At 41.5% G+C, this 20,685-nt stretch overlaps 1 protein-coding gene across 4 annotated transcripts in view; it reads right to left on the bottom strand.

The window, feature by feature from the left end:
• The window catches only part of SOX6 (SRY-box transcription factor 6), a 610,845-nt gene that overhangs the window by 309,137 nt on the left and 281,023 nt on the right, over window positions 1–20,685 (bottom strand). The window lies entirely within an intron of this gene.

Raw genomic sequence — 20,685 nt, forward strand, 5'->3', positions numbered from 1 at the left:
GCTAATAATATGAAACATAAAATCAAAACAATATATTAAAAATCATTGAAACATTAAAACAAACCCCTGGATCACAACAATTAAAGTATAAATCATTAGAATAAGCACCAACCCCCAGTATCAGTTAAAAGCCTTCGTGAATAAAAAGCTCTTGAGGCCCCACCAAAAGGTTTCCAAAGAGGGAGCTGGTCTTAATTCTAGGGGAAGGGAATTCCATAAAGGCATCACCACTGAGAAAGCCCTATTCCTAGCCGTAACCTCCCTCACCTCTACTGGTGTCAGTACAGTCAGAAGAGCAAAGGCTCCTCTAGCCACAGCCACCACCTGGGACTCCAGGAGCAACTGTGGATCCAGGAGAACCCCCAAGCTATGGACCTGCTGCTTCAGAGGGAGTGCAGCCCAGTTCAGAGCAGGATGTTAGTCCAATACCTGACTCATGGATTTCTGGACCAGGAGAACCTCTGTCTTATCAGGATTTAATTTATCATTGCAGAAAAAGGAGAGAAAGCAGTATCATGTTAATATTCCCTGAATTGTTTAAAGGATTTTAAGATATTAGTTTAAAGGGTTTCATAATTTCAATTTCTCCTTTTTCATTTAATAGTAGACATTCATTAAGATCCACACACTATAATAAATTATAATAATTTCAAATAAGAATTAAATTACTAGGTAGCTACAGAAAGAGCCATTTTTTTCCTTATGTAACCTGTAATCTAACTGTCAAATTTAAAATCTATTCCCAATCAACTCTTCACAACATTCACATTTATTCATTTATGTTAAATTAATAAAAGGTGTGAATAATACTGACAAAATTGATCATTATTGTTAATGCAGATTAAGGAAAATTATAAGGTAATCTCAGATGTAAAAGGGATGGAAGAAAACTATTAAAGATCTTATAAATAAATTCATCCTGTGCTTTATAAAAAAAAAAAGGCTCAAGCATCAAACTTGAACAAGAGTTATTTAAATTGTCCATGGAAGCTATTTCATGAATTATATATTTTAAACAAAACACTCTCTTTGATCTTTTGTTTAAAAATAACAGTACAGGTTTTTAAAGAACTATATCCCAACAGTAAAGTTTTGACAAGCTGTAATGATATCACATTGTAAATAACATCTGGGAATGAGAAACATGGTGTTCTTTTCAAATTCCTATAGGCCTTTTATTGGGTTGCTAGTGACCACTTCTTTGGATGATACAACTTATTCCTATTTCTTCTTAGCTTCAATGGGAATGGTATAGAACAACTCTATTAAAAATATATCTTTGCAGACAATGCTGAGGCTCCACCTTCACAAGTGGGGACTTTTTCCTAAGCAGAATGATTACATCATTGTGTTTGCCCTACATATGTTGGTCAGCTGAACCTTGCAGTAGGAGTCATCAGTTGACCTGGGAATCATCATCTATTTATAATCCTATGCAAAACTCAACACAATCTCCAGAGCAAGCTATCTTGTGCTCTGCCCATTTGCCTTATTTCCTAAGATCTAAACTTGCTGCCTGTCCTTTCCCCTTAACTAAGATCCCTGGAAATAAAATAAACCATGTCAACAGCTGTTTCACTCACACAAAACTTAATTAATAAGAAGAAAAAGATAGATTTTCTGTTTTCATAATATGATTGGAAGCACAGGTGAAAGGACATTAATGAAGTTGCATTGCTAGTGCATCAGCATTTCCTGGCTACATTTTGGAGGGGTTTGCAGCACAAGATTATGTGAAGTTATGCACTCATTAAATGCCACATTATTAAATCACAATCCCATTCAGTGGTAACCAGCAAAACTTCAATGTCTTTTGATAACTCATAGATTATATTCTTGTCAACAGACACCGTGACAATTATGCCTTAGACAGAGAATGCACAGATCCTAACAATTTCCACCCACCATCTAACAACAGCTCCACTACCCCTACAGATTGAAATTCGAGGGACAGTTTCCAATGGATTTCTAAGGAACAGAAAATATAATCTCATCTAAGAAAATATAATGGCTTGTAAAGAAATGCAAAACACTGATTGTTCTGCAAATCCAAGGGGGAGGGGTTTAAGAATTACTCTTGTATTGCTTCAGGCATTTAACACCTGCTACAAACAAAGAAATTTCTATTTATGAGTCCTCTTAATATTGAAGGGCAAAATACTTTATCTTGAAACTAACACTGCTATTGTGGAAGTCACTGGTAATATACCCATGATTGCCTTGGAATTATGTTTGGTCAATCCAAATGATCTTTATAAAATTCCACTTACTTTTTCCTGTTAATATGCCCAGTGGAATCCACATGCTTATCTAAACGCTTTGAGTAACTTCCCTTCACTCCTAAAAATATATATTTACAGGGCTTACTCACTGTGCATATCAAACGGTTTTCCTATCTTGCTACAAGGTGTAAAATAACAAAAAGCAGAGGCTTGCTTCAATTGACTTTGCTACATAAAAATATCACAACATTCTATTTTCCTAAATGGAAATAAAACTTAGCAGCCAACTTCAAGCTCTTTATGACATACAGTCTGAAGAGAAACTTGGGTGGGGGTGGGGGAAAACAATGCATAAGTTGTGTTGTAATCACATCAAGCAGCTGAGCCCAAAGAAGGCAGGCAATGGAATGCCATACAGTAATCAGTACTGTTGACTAATCTGAATTTGAGACACTAGAAGGTAATAAGGGTATTATAAAGAATGGCTTATTGAGGGAGCAGCTGTTTACGGTTAGTTTACTGTTTAAATGAGTTTGTCTAGATTGCTGTAGCACGTTTTTGGTGAACAAAAACACAACTTTATTCCTTTAAAAATGATCATTAGACGGGGGAGGGGGGGAGGAAATCACAGAGTAACAGGCAAGATTTCAGAAGGCAAGAAGGCACAGCTAGTCCCTTAGAAATAACCATTTGGGTTTGGGGGATTTCTGAACATTGCCAAATTTAGTGGCAATTTGGCAACTTCAAAAAAAAATTCACTAATTTTGTTGCCTTGGGCACAGGAGATAAGGTAGAAATGAAGAATAGCAGGCAAAGAATAGAAGGATTAGAAAATGAGAGGGTGACAGACTATAAGGTAAGAACAGCCACCAATGTCTATTAAAAATTGTATTTAATATGCACTACTACCCAATCAACACAATTTTAAAAAAATTCTTATTTCAGTATATTCTATGGATGTAAATATAAAAAGACTTGTTCTCAGTTCAAGCAGAAAAATTTAGTTAATAGTATATGTTAAACTAGCAAATACACACTATTTTTAAAGCACGTACACGCACATACACATCATTGAAAACAGACAACTCACTCATAACTCTCAGACAATAATCAGCTTGTTCAAATCTATTTGTCATACAGTTGTTCAACTGTTTGGGTTTTTTTTTTAATTTCCCTTTCAGGAAACCAAATTCTGGTTTGGCATCCAAAAACATCTATGAAGAGCTCAAAGCATTAAGACAGCTGAATACTCCTAATGGAAATTTATCATAATGCATTATTTAAACACATTCTACTTTGGGCACCAGCCGTCTTGGTAATATTTAAAAGCAGTCAGCCAGCAGTGGAAACTCTGATACCTTTTGTAACAGTTCACATGTCAAACTGGCAAAGTGCCCACAGCGTACAGCAGAAAAAAAAATCTATTTAATGTCTGCCCCACAAGGCGACATGAGGTTTGATTGGCAGAAAGCAGAGTGGCTTTTGATCATGTGTCCTAACAAGCAGTTCCAGCTCCTGTCTCTTCAGTTGAACAGTTCCACATTGCCTATTCAAACAGAAGTGACAGGCCACTGCACTAGTCTTTGGCTCTAGTCTTGCACAGTGGGAACTATGCTGGAGACAGAGTCACTGATTAAATAGAGCACTTTTTTCCCCAAGACAAGCAGGTTGTCTGAATCAAAGTTGGGTAGAATCAATTCAACATTATTAAAAGAGGATATAAAACTGGAGCTGATTGATGTTAGGCCAGTTTGTACAGCCTCAGGGATTCATAGAGTGACAAGGGGGATAGGGAATGGCAAGGTTTACAAAGCAGGGTCAGAAATTAGTTACGACACCTTGGCCATTTTCCCATTGCTTCAGGCTCCCTGTATTTCAAGCCCACTAGCTTCTTTATAGCCTTCCATTTTAGAGTCTCTCTCTCTCTCTCTCTCTCTCTCTCTCTCTCTCTCACACACACACACACACACACACACACACACACACACACACAAACCCTTAAAGAATTTGAAGTCAAAACAACATCCCTTTTTAGCATAATAATATCATTGTGAAACCTAAATATATTTCCTTTTCTGAATTTGCCTTTTTCTAGTCACTACACAGTTAGAAATATTGAAAAGTGCTCTCAAGCATGTATGACTGTACAGTACACGTCATTATAATTTAGGCCAAAAAAAATTAACCCCCTCCTCCAAAAAAGAATAAATGCTTAAGATTGTTGCTTTATGGTGGAATGTTCCTATTGCTCTTCTTTACAAGTGGTCATTAACAGATTTACCATTTCTAAAACAGCAAGCTGGTGGTAACCGATGTGCTGAGGCAATGCTCCCAATAATATGCCTGTCTGAAGGTCAATTATGGGGGCACCAGAGATGGCAGCTATGCATAGCTATGCACTTCCTACTCTCTTGCAGCAAGGGAGGGAAAGTTGCTGCTGCTTTCTGAGCTATTCTTCCCGAAACCATGCCTATTAGAAAGGCCAGGAAGGCACAGCCACATCTTTCCCACTGGGGTACAGCAACACCAGGTCTGTTGAGGCAGAACCAGGTGGTCATCAGAGAAGCTGGGCCAAGTACCACCTACCCACTAGTAGTACTAGTAATACTGGATAGATAGCAGCAAGCAAAACCTTCTGTGCCAAGGCAGAGCATGGATTGAAGTATTCCTGAGCATGCCATGAATGCTGCTTTGATTATTTTCCGTCAGTCATAAGGATCTGAGTAAAAATAGTTTATGTAGATGCAAGGTAGCTATCAGTTGAATATAAAAGATCTTTTTTTCATGCTCTGTATTTACTGAAGTTAAAAGCTTGCAAATTACAGGTGAATGTCACTCAGCAACGTTCTGACCAGCGATGGCCCACATATGTAACAGCTGCTGCTGGTCCCTGTTCACCCCCCCAAAGTTGAGGGGAACTGTGCTCCCCTTGCTTCTGGAGGCTTTTATGAAACTCACAGAGGCATCGTGCATCTGTACACTACCTCTGCGAGGCCCAGACTGGTCATTTTGGCCTAGAACATGTGACTTCCAGTTTCCTGAGGAAACCAGAAGTTGATTCTTTTTGCCCAAAACAGGCATTCTGAGCCTCACAGAGGCTTCGGAGGTTTCACTTCACATCAAGCCTTGCTTGATGATGGGGGTGCCAGTTTGCAGCCCTGTTAAGCGGTGCATGACTGTACTAAACAAATAACACTAAAAATGTTATTTCATCTCTCCTGGTTTTCTTATATTGCAAAAAAAATCCAGATAGCAATAGAAGAATAGCAGCTTTATTAGACCCAACCGAAAAGTCATAAGGATGTGAGAAAACTTTTACTGAAACTCTTCTTCTGCTGGACATTAAAAGAAAAAGAAAGGAGAGCAAATGATGAAAAGGCCTTCACCTCCATCTTGTAATAGTCCTAAACCAGAATGGAGCAGGTGTTATCAAAATCTACTTGAGTTAGGGTGCAATCCTAATCCCTTATGTCAGTGCTTTTCAGCACTTGGCATAGCAGTGCCAATGGGACATGTGCTGCATCCTGTAGTTGGGTGTCACTTGCAGAGACCTCCTTAAAGTCAGGGAATGTTTGTTCCCTTACCTCAGAGCTGCATTGCCCTTATGTCAGTGCTGGAAAGCACTGATATAAGGGGTTAGGATTGCGCCCTTAGAATCATACCTGGTGCAACAAGCTTTCAGACTGAAGTTGGGGTAAAGAGTAATGGCTACTTACAGGAGACTCATGATTCTAATAAACACCAGAGACAGAAAATAGCCATTGCTCCTTCATACAAACATGCCTTGCTGTAATCTGAGTTGGCCCTATAATAATTGTTTTACTGTTTGGATTGTCTTCTAATAGACAAACATAACTACCTGCATTTTCTTTATGGTACAAAAGGAACATCAGACTTTAAGGAAAAACAGATTTATATCCAATACATCCACTGCACAGGCATTGCTGCTTATAGAATTGAGACTCTGGCACACAAGGGCACAGCTGATGTCCTTTTTCTGAACTCTTTTTCCAAAGCAATGACAGGTGCAACGCTTGCCCTTGCCACCTGTCAACACAAGGACAGGTCTCTAATCCCAGCTACAAAAGAATCCATTCCAAGGGGAAGAGATCCAGGATGGGGTCCCAGAAGCTGGCATTGCACCCAAGGCCCATGATTCCAACATTATAATCAGGAAGCTCAAACCTCCCCTAGTATGTCACCAACAACCCTAGAGCCCTCACTGCTACACAAAGATTTCACAGCAACAGAAGGCAATATATTTAGGAACATGCTAGAAATTTGCAAGAAAAACATTTCATTTCAGAACTCCATTCACACAGATCTATCAGTTATGTAAACTGATATTCCCCATCCTGAAAACACAGCAGAATGGCCAGTATTAATCACAATCAAATTCAAGGCTAGTTGTCATCTAGAAAGCAGGTGTGTGCAGTAGCTCAGGCTTCTGAATTAGAACTCCTCCAGTTCAAATCTCACCTCTGCCTTGAACTTGCCAAATGGCCTTAGGCAAGTCACTCCCACTCAGCCTCATTTCTACAACTGCAATATAGAGGTAATAACGTTTATCTTACGGGGTTGCCATAAGAATAACAAAATAATACATGTGAAGTGCTTTGAACACTCAAAAGTATTATACAAATGCTAAGTATTAGTTTGCCTGAAGATATTTGCACGATTCCTGCATACACTATATTACATAATAGGGCTATCTATAACCAAGGACACTAGTTTCCTTATCCAAGCATCCTGTAGATGTGAGAAGGCTGAGACGCACATGGAAGGAAAAAGAAATATAAGTACAGTTCTCCTGGTTCCTCTTTCAACTAATATCATCTGTGCTCCTTTCCTTGTCTTTGCTAACACTGCATTAGATCGCAGTTCAGTTTGTGCAGTACAGCATGAATGATACAGATAAGCTGCTGTCAGTGCATATTCTGTCCCCAAACTATAATAATTTTTTAAATATAATTATAGATGAAATCAGCCTTGAAGTTAACCAGTCACTCAGGGCAATTTCTTCCAGGTGAACTGCCTGACAAAATTTATACTGAAGTTATACTATGCCATATAGACAGGTGACAGTTAAGTGCGCAGGTAGCAGTTTTGTGGACTAGTACTTTAAAACTTGCACAATTTTTAAAAATGCTGTCCTCTAATTAGTTCTGGTGATTTTCCTGGTTCTAATTCTGAAATTTGAATGAGTGGAGGAGAGAGGTATTGTTGCAGTCAACTAGTTTCTTTGCACATTAAAAAAATGATTGTTTAACTAGCTCAATATCTGACAACAGATCTCCAGGATTTTGTACAGAGGTTTTCCCCAGATTTAGTATCAGAGGCAGTTTGGTTTGAAATGCTGGGGATTGGATATGAGGCCATGTATATGCAAAATCTTGGACACTAGCAATGAACTATGAACCTTCCTGAAACACACTTCTTGCTTTGTAGTCTTTCAGATGAAGAGAAACATAGTGGGGTTTGCCTCTGTCTTACATCTGATTGCAACAAAACAGCCAGTGTGAATTCCAAATTAAAATACGTATATTGGAAAAAACCAATCATATAACAGGCATTGTGGGCAATCAAAAAAAGTACATAATTATTGAGCCACATAGAGACAACATTCTAGGTCAGCAAACCTGGCCCAGGGGCCATTTGCAGCCTTTGGGGTCCCCCAATCCAGCCAGCAGGGAGCCCCCAATGACTGTCTGGCCCATCAGACACTGTTGGAGCCCGCGCTAGCCCATGACTGCCAGACGCAAGCTTCAGGCTGAGTTAGAGCAAGGCGTTTTATAGTCTCTGTGTGTTTTCTGCTTTTCCCTAAGCATTACTTTAAACACACACACCCCAATTGCCTCTGAACAATGTATGTCTCCATATGTTTCGGGCTTCATCTGTATGTTTTTACCATGCAAGAGGTGTGTGGCAAACAGTTCATAGTTCTAATGTGTATTATAAATTGTTGTTGGCAACCTTCAGTCTTGGAAGACGATTATCACGCTCTGAATGGTGGTTCATTCATTCATTCATTCATATTAATTGTGTCACTAATGTATTGTTTTATGTAAATTTATTCAAATTTGAAATGTAAATTAATTCTTTTTCCCCAGCCCCCAACACAGTGTCAGAGAACACAGTGTACCTTGTTCTAGAAGGTACAACAGAATCATTGTTTTGCTTTATAGATACTTCCCTGAGTTCTGAAATACAAAGTGGACAAGTTCAGAACAAGTAGACTCAGGTTCCTTTTTGGTGAGATAAATATACAAGGGAAAACAAAAAACATTGAAAAGGATATTTGAAAGACACATATCCCAAATCACTTTTTCTTTTTTCCACTCAACCCAAGACAACCTAAATGGTTTGTGACCAGGATACCTGAGGGCCTCCTGTTTCCATCTGAACCTGCTCCCACACCTTTTATGCACTATTTTATCTGGCTATAAGTTCCTCCTACTACTCATGTTTTATGCTGTTTTATGTAATTAACTATTATATTTTATTGTTTTTACTGCTATCTTATGTTTGCCATTTCAGCAGTTGCCTGAAAGTTGAGATAATTTCCCTGATTGAATGAATGAAAGAATGAAATCCTATTTGCAGGATGGTGTTTGCAATGTGAGCTTCTTCACACTTCATTTCTTGATACACACTGTGTCAATCATGAAAACATTTCCTTGAAATGAACATATAGCCTCTGCATGCAGACAACATGGCCAAATTAATCCATTTTATAATTCATTGCTCTAAATATAAATAAAAACAGCTTTTGAATTTAGATTCCCTTATTCAGTTTGCAGATGTTAATTAATCTTACAGTGGTCATTAATCTTAACTGCTTTATACTCTCAACTCCAGAGGAAGTTTTCTTTGTGACTTCCTGGCCTGCCTGACAGCACAGCTTTCAGAATTGTCATATGGCAGCTTCAAGCTAAAACAGAGCTGAGAACAGCAGCTATTTCCTTCACACACTTTCCCTCCCTCTCACCATCCTTCCTTACCAGCTGAGCAGGTCAAATCTTAGATGTAGCCATTTTATTTTTGTGAATATCTATTTCATTTGACAGAAACATAAAGGTGTCACAGTTATTATTTTTAAAGTAATGATAAAGGTATCCAAAGTTGAATAGCCTACCTAAAATAAGCAATATATTAGCATTTAAAGTATGTAACAACGTTGAGCATTTTTACTGTGATTTCCTTAAGAAAAGCTGATCTAATTAGCTATATCTCCAAAGTGTGTACCTAGCATTTTTAGTATTATCATAACATTTTGCTTAGAGTTGACATTTTTATTCTGACAAGCACTGTCTGGAGAGCTCTCAATAAATAATACATTTACAATTTTCCGTAAATAAGCAGTGGACACAAATCGTTATCCTTACTTACAGCTGCCCCTTTCTAATAGTGCTTTTACAAGTAAGGTGACTATTCAGTCTAATGCAATCCTCCCAATGCTCAAAAGACATTTTCATTCATTACCACGGTCACAAGCACTTAAAGCACTTTTAGGTGCTGTTGCAAAACAGCAGGAATGGCAGAGCAAATAAGACAAGATAAAACCAAAGTTCATCACCAAAGAAACCAGAGGTTGTTCACCTAAACAAATTGAAGACTGACTTACATAAGGTCAACATACATGCGGCTGATCCACACAGAGACTGGTTTCTTAAAGAGTTTTTCTTTATTAAAAGCTGGAGAAGAGAGGATAAGATTTAACGATAGCACATAACCATAGTAATGCATTGCCCAGAAATGTTTCCTATGTACACCAAAAATCTTTGCAGTGAAATGTTAATTTTATGTATAACCAAATTCATAAAAATTAAATAAACTATAAAAATTAAATTGTTTTGTATGTTTTATTAATATATTTGTGGATGAAAATTCTTTTTTCTTCAAACTCACCTTATCTGATTTACTGACAAAAACAGCATTGGCACATTGAGCAGGACCCCCATGTTCAGAACATGGCTCATGTAACAGATACCTGCATGGGAATGCAATGCTAGGTCAAAAAATTATGTTAAGTCCAGCTTTGGCAATGAGGTCCACATATTATTAACAGTTGTGGATCAAAATGCCCATGTGATTCCATGCAAAGAAATGCATCATTCTTTTTCAAAGCATAAATAAGAACAGCAAAAACAAATTCAATCAATTCCTGGAGACAAGTAAATTTGGATTAGAATAACTTCTGAAATAAAGCCAAGTTTAATTTTAATTTTTAAAATGCTTTGCACTGATCAAAGTTTCTCTAACCATCTACGTCAGTGTTTCTCAAAATCTGGGTTGTGACCCATTGGTGGAACATGACCCTATTTTTCATGGGTCATGGCCCACTATTACCAGGAAGCTGCGGAGTAAAATGGTGTGTGAACTGCTTCATAGACCGTGTCACACTGCTTCCTGGTCCAAAAATAAGGTTGTGACCCACTGGTGAGTCACAACACACAGTATGAGAACCATGGCGCGATTCAGTCAATTAAGCAGGTCACACGCTATTTTACTCCACAGCTTCCTGACCTAGGCAGGTCCCAGATCGATCATAGATGACACAGTAGGTCGCCAAGTAAGAAGTTTGAGAATCCCTGATTTAGACAACAATGAATTCCTGAAGGATGATAATCATCACCACCACCACTAACATAAAACCTAAGTTGTTTAAGACAGAGGCTGGTGCTTTCCTCAGTGGAAACTTTGTGGGTGGGAATGTGGAGGAGATTAACAGAATGTAACTGTACAACCAGAATTAAACCTAAATACCTCTTCTGAAAAGTTCAAGAGCATTTTTAGCACTGGTCAGCTCAGCCTCATCTAAAAGGTAATATCTCCTGAAACTGAATAGCCCTTCAGATAAGACTGGTATGGTGCTTCAAACCATTATGTGAACAGCATCTCCTGTAACAGGACAGCAGTACCACCAAAAATGGGTAAATGTAGTGACTATTCATAGGTATTTAAAAACCATCAGTATTTAAGGCAAAGCACAACTGTATGATGATAAAACAAAACAGGCAAATATTCCAAAAACGCACCACAGGCACTGGAGACCATCAGATAAGTCGAGGGTAGATTTTGAGCCAAAATAATGGAATTTTCTATGGCCCTCAGATAGGTCGGGGGGTGGGGTTATACTTAGGGGAGAGTCTGAGTCTGGCTAATTTTATCTGATTTTACCTGAGACCAGATCCTGAAAAATAACCTACTAGTAATTGTTACCTAAGAACTGTACAGTCTCTTATTAAAAACATAGTATTAAAATACAGTATACATACATAGTATAGTATGTATACATAGCATAGCAAAAACAGTATTAAAAACAGTCTCTGATTTATTAAAAATTATGATCTATCTCATAGATCATAAGATACATTTTTATTCATCAACTTTTAAAACTATATTCTTCACAACCTTTATGTAAACACTGTTGGAGTAAGGCCACAATCCCATCCACACTTTCCTTGGACTAAGCACCATTGAATTTAATGGGACTTACTTCTGAGTAGACAAGCCTAGAATTGGGCTCTAAGTGCACTGGAAAAAGCATGCCAGTAGAACCATTAATCAAATTCTCCTTTAAGGTGCCTAGGGCCTTAAGCCAGAGGCTCTACATAGAACACACAACATGTAACACATAACTGGGAGTGTGCAATTCAATTCACAGCAGAGAGACAAAGAATCATGAACCAAATGCAGCAGCACATAACTGCAATTTGATTTACTCACAAGTAGACCCTATGTAGGGGGATGGGCAGTGGGCGCCTCCTCTGGGCCTTGTGTGGGGTTTCCGGCAGCTGCGCCTCCCGCCCACCTGCACCTAGCCAGTCCCCCCATTGCGCTGGCAACCGGAGGCAGGGAGGTGGGGAGGGCAGCCTGCTGGCCTGGTGCTCTCCCACACCCTCGTGAAATCTGCCATGCACACTCCCCACTGCAGTCCTGCTGCCCATGAGGGCAGAGAGCTGAGTAGGTGCATCTCAGCAGCTGCCATTGCCGCCAATGGAGGGCAGAGAGAGCGCAGGGAATGTCCTGTGCTGCTCACTCCCTGCCAGGTGCTCCCTGGTGCAGGGGCAGTGTGCCTCCCTCCCTGCCTGCTGCAGCCGTGTGCCTGAAAGAGGGCAGCACAGGATGTTCCCCGCGTGCTCCCTGCTCTCTGTTGGTCTGCTGGCAGCAGCAGCAGCCAGGACACCCCCACTCCACTGCCTCTCCATGTAAGCGGCAGGACTGTGGCAGGGTGTGTGTGCAGCAGGCTCAGAGGGTGTGGTAAAGCACCAGCCGGCAGGCTGCCCCACATGCTCTGCCTCCTCCGGGGCTCCTCCGGTTCCCAGCACAATGGGGGGACTGGCCGGGCACAGGCAGGCGAGAGGTGCAGCTGCTGGAAAACCCATCCCCCGAGGCCCAGAGGAGGCACCACTGCCCGTCCTCTTACAGAGTCCCCCCCCACCTCAGTGCAGATAACCCCCTTGCCCCCTCCGCCTGCCTGGATGACTACAGAGATTAAGCGAGGGGCGATTCACCTGGGATTTGGGGGCACAAATTTCTCACCGTATAGGCAAGTATCTACAGTAAGTACCGAAAACTGTGCCAGCCTTCTCTGAAATTCAGCCTGATATTAGAAAAGTAGGGGGGGGGGGACACAAAGCTTTTGTGAAATTTTTTTTTGCCAAATTTTTGTAAAATTTTGTTTTTTGTTTATGTTTTTGCAGACATAAACACTTTTCTGATTGACACAATATTGTAAAAGTGCAATATTGTTATCTGCCTTGGAAAAACACTGTATTGAAGAGCAGGACACAAATTTTGAACATAAGCTTACATTTGACCACATTAGCAAGATTGCCACTATAAAGGAAATATTCCAATTCACCTATATTCCAACACACCTATACTCAAATTGATTCATCATTCAATAAGCTTCTGCACCCAGGCAGAATTTCCTAGCTTGGCTTGGGTGACAGACATGTATCTAATGGCTTGGGCATGTGGCTGGAGTAGTTGAAGTCCTCCAGATGTCATTGTAATGCAGTTTGCAATGATCCTTCTTATTAAAAAGACAGGTTTTAATCTTAGCTATATAGTCTATGGTGCTAGCAGCACCTCCTAAGGGACCAGGATTATTACGACAGAGAGGAACTGTGGATCCCTAATAGTGCAAGCCTATGCATGTTTACTCAGAAGTCCCATTCTGCTCAATAGGGCTTACTCTCATGTGAGTACAGACAGAACTGCAACCTCAGAAGAACATGAAAGAAAATGAAGGTGTTGTATGCTTTTGTGAACACCTAGGAGGACTGATTCAGTACATAAATAAATCTCACACATTTTCCAAACTTTACGGGGATGATAGTGTGCACCTCATACTGAATAACAATGACATTTGGCTTGCTGAAGCTGCTGAAACTTCCATTTGTCTGATGATGCCGTCAGACAAGCTAAAGCTTCCCTTCTCCAGTGGTGGCTATGGGCAGAAACCACATCTCCTTGGGCATAAACCAAGCTAGGCTTACCACAACCTCCTATGGGAGGCTTACGTAAAGGGATTCAGAAGTTTAGCACACAGGCTAGTCTGTCACTACCTACCAGCTACACAACAGTTGGTAGTTACAGGCAGTATGAGCAGCTCATGTCCACTGCTACCTTAGGCCACATTTCCTCCTGCTTATCCAATAGGCAGGCTGAATTCCTTTCCTCTGTCAGGATAACACAAGATCACAGTGTCCCTGTCTGCTGAATTCCAAATCCTTGAAACTTATAAGCAATAAAGTTGTCACTGGTTTCCAGCGTGGATCATTTCCTCTCCCTGTTCACTGCAGGGATGAATTTGCCCTTACTAAGATTTTCACAAATACAGCCCTGTGCAGGGAAGTCCAAAGACATATTGATGTTTTTCATCAGATCTATATAAAAGACTTTTCAAACCAAAGCAAGGTATGCCTCCTTCCAGCCAGGACATTTGCTTTTTGTGGTGTGATACACAAGATATGATGTTGACTGAAGCACTATTATTAAGGAGAGATTAAAACAGCTGTACATTATGCTGAAGCACTCACTGTTCCTTTTACAGACAGACGGTCCTGGATTACAAGCAGCACTTGACCATTTAAATCACTACAACAACCAGATTTAACCAGCTGGACCATATTCTCTTAGGCAGGGCCTGTTGACTTCCACAGTCACAGCTGCTCAAGTGAAATTCTGATTAGACAACTTATTTCCAGGAGCCAAAGGACTCTGATTAAATATGTTTACTTAGACATGTTAAAGTCTTCAAATGTGCCTTCATTTTTTCACAACAGTCAGTTGTAATAAGTAAGGCTCCAACATACAGTAAGGATGATATGGGATAACCAATGACATAAAACATACATCTATGTGAAGCATTTTGCTCTGTAATGGGGCACGATGCACATGAACTTTTTCCCCACAGGAGAAAGGCCATATGTTTATTACAGCTAAGTGACAATTGGAAGGTTGTGATGGTCTACTACAGAGGTGGACAACTCACTCAGCAGCGGCCACATCAGAAATATATTATGAACCAGAAGGCCACAGCTTATTTGCATAAGTTAGTTGCAATAATTGGCCTAATTTGCATATCACTTTTTAAATTTGGAAAATGCCAGGTTACAATTGGTAGCCCTGCTGCACTTATTTTGCAATGTGCTGTTCTGAAATGGTTATCCCTAAATGCAACAAAAATATGTTTTATTTTACTTGCAGACGTTCTCAGGCAAACTAGCTATCTTGGGAATGTTAACTGGTGAGCCTTGATATTCAGATTAAAATGTGGGATGGATGCCAGAGCTTCAAATGGTAATTTATTGCCAAACCATGAGATCCATTAAGTGTGACTAGTTAAAGGTATACCTGTTTTCTGTGGAATGAGTGGCCAATATCATGGCCAAAGGTCAATTCCTTCCTCAGAATAATGGATACAATATTTCTTTGCAAACAAGCAAACTCTAGCTAACAATGTACTGTGCGGATTGGTGAGGTCTGAAATCATCGAACCATCCCTGGCAATAGTTAAATACAGGCAGCCCTCCATATCTGCGGGTTCAGTCAGATTTGAATACCCATGTGAACCTGTGGGATGGGCCACCTTTAGCCCTTCGAACCTGTTTGAGTCTAGAGGTCCTTCTGAGGGCCAGGGCACACACATGTTGTCTCCCTGACCCTCAGAAGGCTTTGTAAGGGCTCCAGCAGGCCCAAAAGCACAACTTCCAGTTTTCAGTCAAAACCTGGAAGTCATAAGAACAGCCCCGCTGGATCAGGCAAAAGGCCCATCTAGTCCAGTTTCCTGTATCTTACAGTGGCCCACCAAATGCCCCAGGGAACATACAAGACAACAAGAGACCTGCACCCTGGTGCCCTCCCTTGTATCTGGCATTCTGATACCTAGCCCATTTCTAAAATTAGGAGGTTGCACATACATATCATGGCTTGTAACCCGTGATGGACTTTTCCTCCAGAAATTTGTCCAATTCCCTTTTAAAGGCATCTAGGCCCAATGCCACAATCACATCCTGTGGCAAGGAGTTTCACAGACTAATTACACGCTGAGTAAAGAAATATTTTCTTTTGTCTGTCTTGTCTGTGTAACTCTCCAACACTCAATTTGAGTTAATGATCCCTGGTTCTTGTGTTGTGTGAAAGGGAAAACAGCATTTCTCTAGCCACTCTATCCTTCCCATGCATAATTTTGTATGTCTCAATCATGTCCCCTACAGGCGCCTTTTTTCCAGACTGAAGAATCCCAAATACAGTAGCCTTTCCTCATAAGGAAGGTTCCCCAGCCCAGTAATCATTTTAGTCGCTCTCTTTTGCACCTTTTCCATTTCCACTATGCCCTTTTTGAGATGCGGCAACCAGAACTGAATCCAATACTCCAGGTGTGGCCTTACCATCGATTTGTAAAACGGCATTATAATATTAGCTGTTTTGTTCTCAATAACTCTTCTAATGATCCCAAGCATACAATTGGCCTTCTTAACCGCTGCCGCACATTGGATCAACATGGTTTTCAGCCCTCTGAAGGTCGCAGAAGGGCCTCCAGATCCAACAACAGCACAGCTCAAGTCAGGTTCAAATGCTTGGGGCCCCCTGAAAACAGTAGATTCCAACATCCATTCATTTTTGTATCTGCGGTGATTCCGGGAACTGAACTCCTATGGATAATGAGGGTGGCCCTGTACAGCATTTTCAAAACTTTGTCCCTTCAGTTACTACAGCAAACAACAACAACAAATAATGATACACAAAATACATGAAACTGAATCGGACCATTAGCCTAGGTAGGTCAGTACTGTCTACATTGACCAGAAGTAATGGATTTCAGAACACCAGGATTTCAGACAGGGTTTACCCCAGTCTAATGTGTGGTATTAGACCACACAATCTACCTAGACTGAGCATTTGCCAAAGAATCACACCTATCAGAGGCTCCTCCTGTGGATATCCTGGTGCCTGGTGGGGCTAGGGCATAGGGTGTCCCGCAAGGATCCCTGGGCCAGAAGACCCAGCTGCCAGTTCAGTTTCTCTCTCTCTAGAGCAGGGGTGCCCAAACCCCGGCCCTGGGGCCACTTGCGCCCCTTGAGGCCTCTCAATGCGGCCCTCAGGGAACCCCCAGTCTTCAATGAGACTCTGGCCCTCCGGAGATTTGTTGGAGCCCACACTGGCCTGACGCAACTGCTCTCGGTGTGACGGCGACTGTTTGACCTCTCACATGAGCTGTGGGATGAGGGCTCTCTCCACTGCTTGTTGTTTCACATCTGTGATGCAGTAGCAGCAGCAAAGGAAAGGCCAGCCTTGCTTTGTGCAAGGCCTTTTATAGGCCTTGAGCTATTCCAAGACCGTCATTCATTCATATAAGTTCATCTTTAATATATTCATTTATTTAAACATATGTAAATTTATTCAAATTTAAATGTATGTAGGGGCCCACCCCTGGAGGGGCCTGGAGCAGGCCTGTTCCACCCCCAGGGAGGCCTCAGATTGGCTGGAGGGGGTTCCAGCACCCTTGTCCTCCTCCCTAGCAGAGCTGCCAAACCTGGCCTGGGAGCTGTCCACCTCACAGCTCCCTACTTCACACTGACTGCCTCTCATCCCTGGCCTTCCTGTTTTATGGAGCAAGCCCGCCCCCTTTGGCCCCTCCCCTTCCTCCAAGTGGGGTAGAAAAGGCCTTTCCTGTTCCTGGCTTGTTTCTTGTAGTGTTCCTTGTTTGCCCTGCCAGCTCCCTCTGGCTGGTTGGGGTGAGCCAACCTGCTTTGCCCCCTTCAAGGGCAGTGAGGCCTCCCCACCCTGGGCATGGGGTGCCTGCTCCAGGGTAAGTCGGGGGTCAGGGCATCTGGGAGGGGCCCCAACAATGTAAATTAATTATTTTCTTCCCCAGTCCCCGACACAGTGTCAGAAAGACAATGTGGCCCTCCTGCCAAAATCTTTGGACACCCCTGCTTTAGAGTGTCCAGCGGTCTTGGTTGGGCTGGCCTCAGACTGCCATGGGGGGAGGGGGTTGACAGTACCCTGGTTCCCCACTCAGGCTTGAGGCACTGGCTTCTTGGGTCACTGGTAGGAAGGCTGGAGCTCCAGCCTCCTACCTCCCTTCAGCCTACTCTCTCCAGACTGAGAGGTCTCCCCAGGCTTGGGTTCTGGAAAGGGGTTTCCCAGTGCCCGCAGGGGGATCAATCCCCCTGAAGGACCCTTCTCCGCCGGTGGCTTGCACCCCTTGCCAGGCCCCCCTTTCCCACCCCTTTGGGTAACCGGGGCCAGCAGCGAGCTTCGTTGCCCACTGCCGTCATCAGGCGGGGAAGCCTGGGTTCGCCAGGCAGTCCGGCTGGCTATCCTCCACAGTCAACCGCCTGGTTGTCGCTGCAGGGACGTGCCTCCGCCGTGGTTGTTTCAGGAGGGGTGGTGGCCCGCCCACCTGCCTGCTGGTCTGAGCAGGCTGTCACCCGCATCCCGTCTGCCGGGCAAGCCAGGTACAGGCTTGCCCGATCCTACCTGGGTGGTGGGACCAGTGCTGCAGAGGGCGGGATGGGATCTCCACCCATTCGGGAAGGAAAGGGGGATCTGTGGCTGGGGGCTGCTCCCCTCTAGAGGTAAGTCAGGGGCCTTGGGGGAGGTCGCCCCCTGACACCTCCCAACCTCTGATTGTTCAGTACTGATGTTAGAGGGAGAACCTAATGTTCTACTACAGAAAGCAGTGAGCAGGACTTTTCACCAGGGCCTCTGCACTGCCCAGTTCCACTAGGAGATGCCAGAGACTGAACCTGAGATGTTCTGAATGTAAAGGATGAGTTCTAAAGGATGAGTCATGACCTTGCCACCAATAGTGTTAGTGAAACTGATTGCTTAAATTATTTCAGGAAATTAGTTGCTGAAGGATGAACTTTTAGGCCCATACACATATCAGGTGACAAGTGTATGTTTACCCTGCATACAAAAATGGGAGGTTCATAATTTATTTTTTATAAATTTAGGTCAATTTTAACAAAGCTGGGATGATACCATTTCAACTTCAGAACCTTGTCAACACTAATGTAAAATATTCATCCTATTTTAGAGCACTTGGCCAAGAAAAACAGGTCTTACAGCTTCAATTTAGCCAACAATTTGCGAGCATATTTAACAATGTGTTATTTCAAACTAATGAACAACTAAACATGCCCCAAGAATTAGTCTATCTATTCAATAAAAAAATTAACTATCTCTGAGGTTCTGGAACATAATATCATAAAACTGGCAATATCTGTTGCAAATTAATTTTCACTGCTGGTTTGTTATTTAAAAACTTGCTGTAAATTCACAATTCCTATTTCCTACAACAGGTAATTGAGGTTTCTTATTTGATGAAGCCAGTCAACAGTATGAAAACATGTAGCCACCATAACATACACATGTATTAAGCTATACAAATATGCAGAATTATCTCTTCTAAACGAACACTATTTTATTCATCACTGAAACACTTTTGCCCATCTGGTAGGAATAACCACCATGAAACTCTCTTAAATTCACTTACTTTCTCTCTTATGCATGAGAGGGTACCTCATCACAATTAAGTCATCAACCTCAGCATAAGCTAATAAAGAGGGAGGGCAGAGTCAGAGTCACACGCAAGGCGTTAACAGAGGAAGAAAACCTAAACAGTGCTCACTCCTGAAGTAAGTGCAAATATAATTCAAATGTCATCCAAAATACTCTTGAAAGAAATCTTAGCTATTTGCGACATGTTAATTTTTATATCCCCTCTGTAAAAGATGAGCCAGAACAAGATTTAAATTTAAGAGTTTCCTATAGTCTTGCCATCAAATTGAAGCCAGCAACTAACTTTAAAAAAAGGGGGGAAAATGATATTCAAAACTCTAAGTTTGAAGACAGATGGCTGTGAAAAATCTGGGACATCATTACTATGGCAAAGCTTGCAACACCTATATAGAACATATTTAACTGTGTGTTTGTCATATACAAACTCAGCCAAGAAATGGATGTAGAATCTGTCATGGATCTACTTCTGCATATAGTCTTTTTCCCTCTCACTCTTAGATATATTGCAGTATCAGTTCTAAAATGGGCAAGTCTCAGGGTTTGACATTCTGGTTTCATCCCATCATTTTCTACCATCACATTTTATGGGTTGGAGTCTACTATCAGGGTTTCAATCCACTGACATCTGACAAGTCTAGTCTGCTCACTATTGCTAGACCTCTGTCACATTATAATGTAATTAAATCTGAAAGACAGCAGAGGAGTTTGTGCAATATTTTCCAATAAGTCACTAATAATTTTCCTAGTTCAGAATGTAAGCAGATGTAATATGAGACCCAGACATTTGTCTCCTCCTGAATGAGATCTTTTTCTCATTTTCCTTCTAGCAACCCCATAACTGAACTACACACTATCCTTTAAAACATATGGGAGTTTTCACAGAGGGAATAACCGCAGAGTGCATCATCACACAACTGCATATGCTTAAACTCAATTGAAATAAATGGGACTTAAGCACACAAAACAATACAGTGCGAGTGTTATCATGAATTACTAGTAGAATCTACTTACACAAAGGCTCTGTTGTATGCTTTGTTCATATCTATTCAAAAGCTTCACAACTTTAGTCTCAAGTTCTTTGAATTTCAGGAAGTATAGCACTATGGGCTTATGGTGCCTTTTCAAAAGCAGTTCTCACAGACTACAGGAGCACATCTTCCAAAATGGGGAGCATGGGGAATTCCCAGAGGCAATATCAGTTCTTCATTTGCATTCCTTCCCACTCCAAGTTAACCTTGGCCCTGTATCAGATTTCATACTCTGTGTAGTCCTGAACATCAAGTGGGGAATAAATTGAAATCAATCTAACTAGATAAGTCATTGAACTGTGCAGTATTAAGGAGATTCTGTCTTTGTACCAACATGTACTTTACTCCATTTTGCACAAAGCTCGTTTGGATCACAATGAAACCTTTCA

Source organism: Tiliqua scincoides, chromosome 1 (genome assembly GCF_035046505.1).
Source record: "Tiliqua scincoides isolate rTilSci1 chromosome 1, rTilSci1.hap2, whole genome shotgun sequence".
NCBI classification, from domain to species: Eukaryota; Metazoa; Chordata; class Lepidosauria; order Squamata; family Scincidae; genus Tiliqua; species Tiliqua scincoides.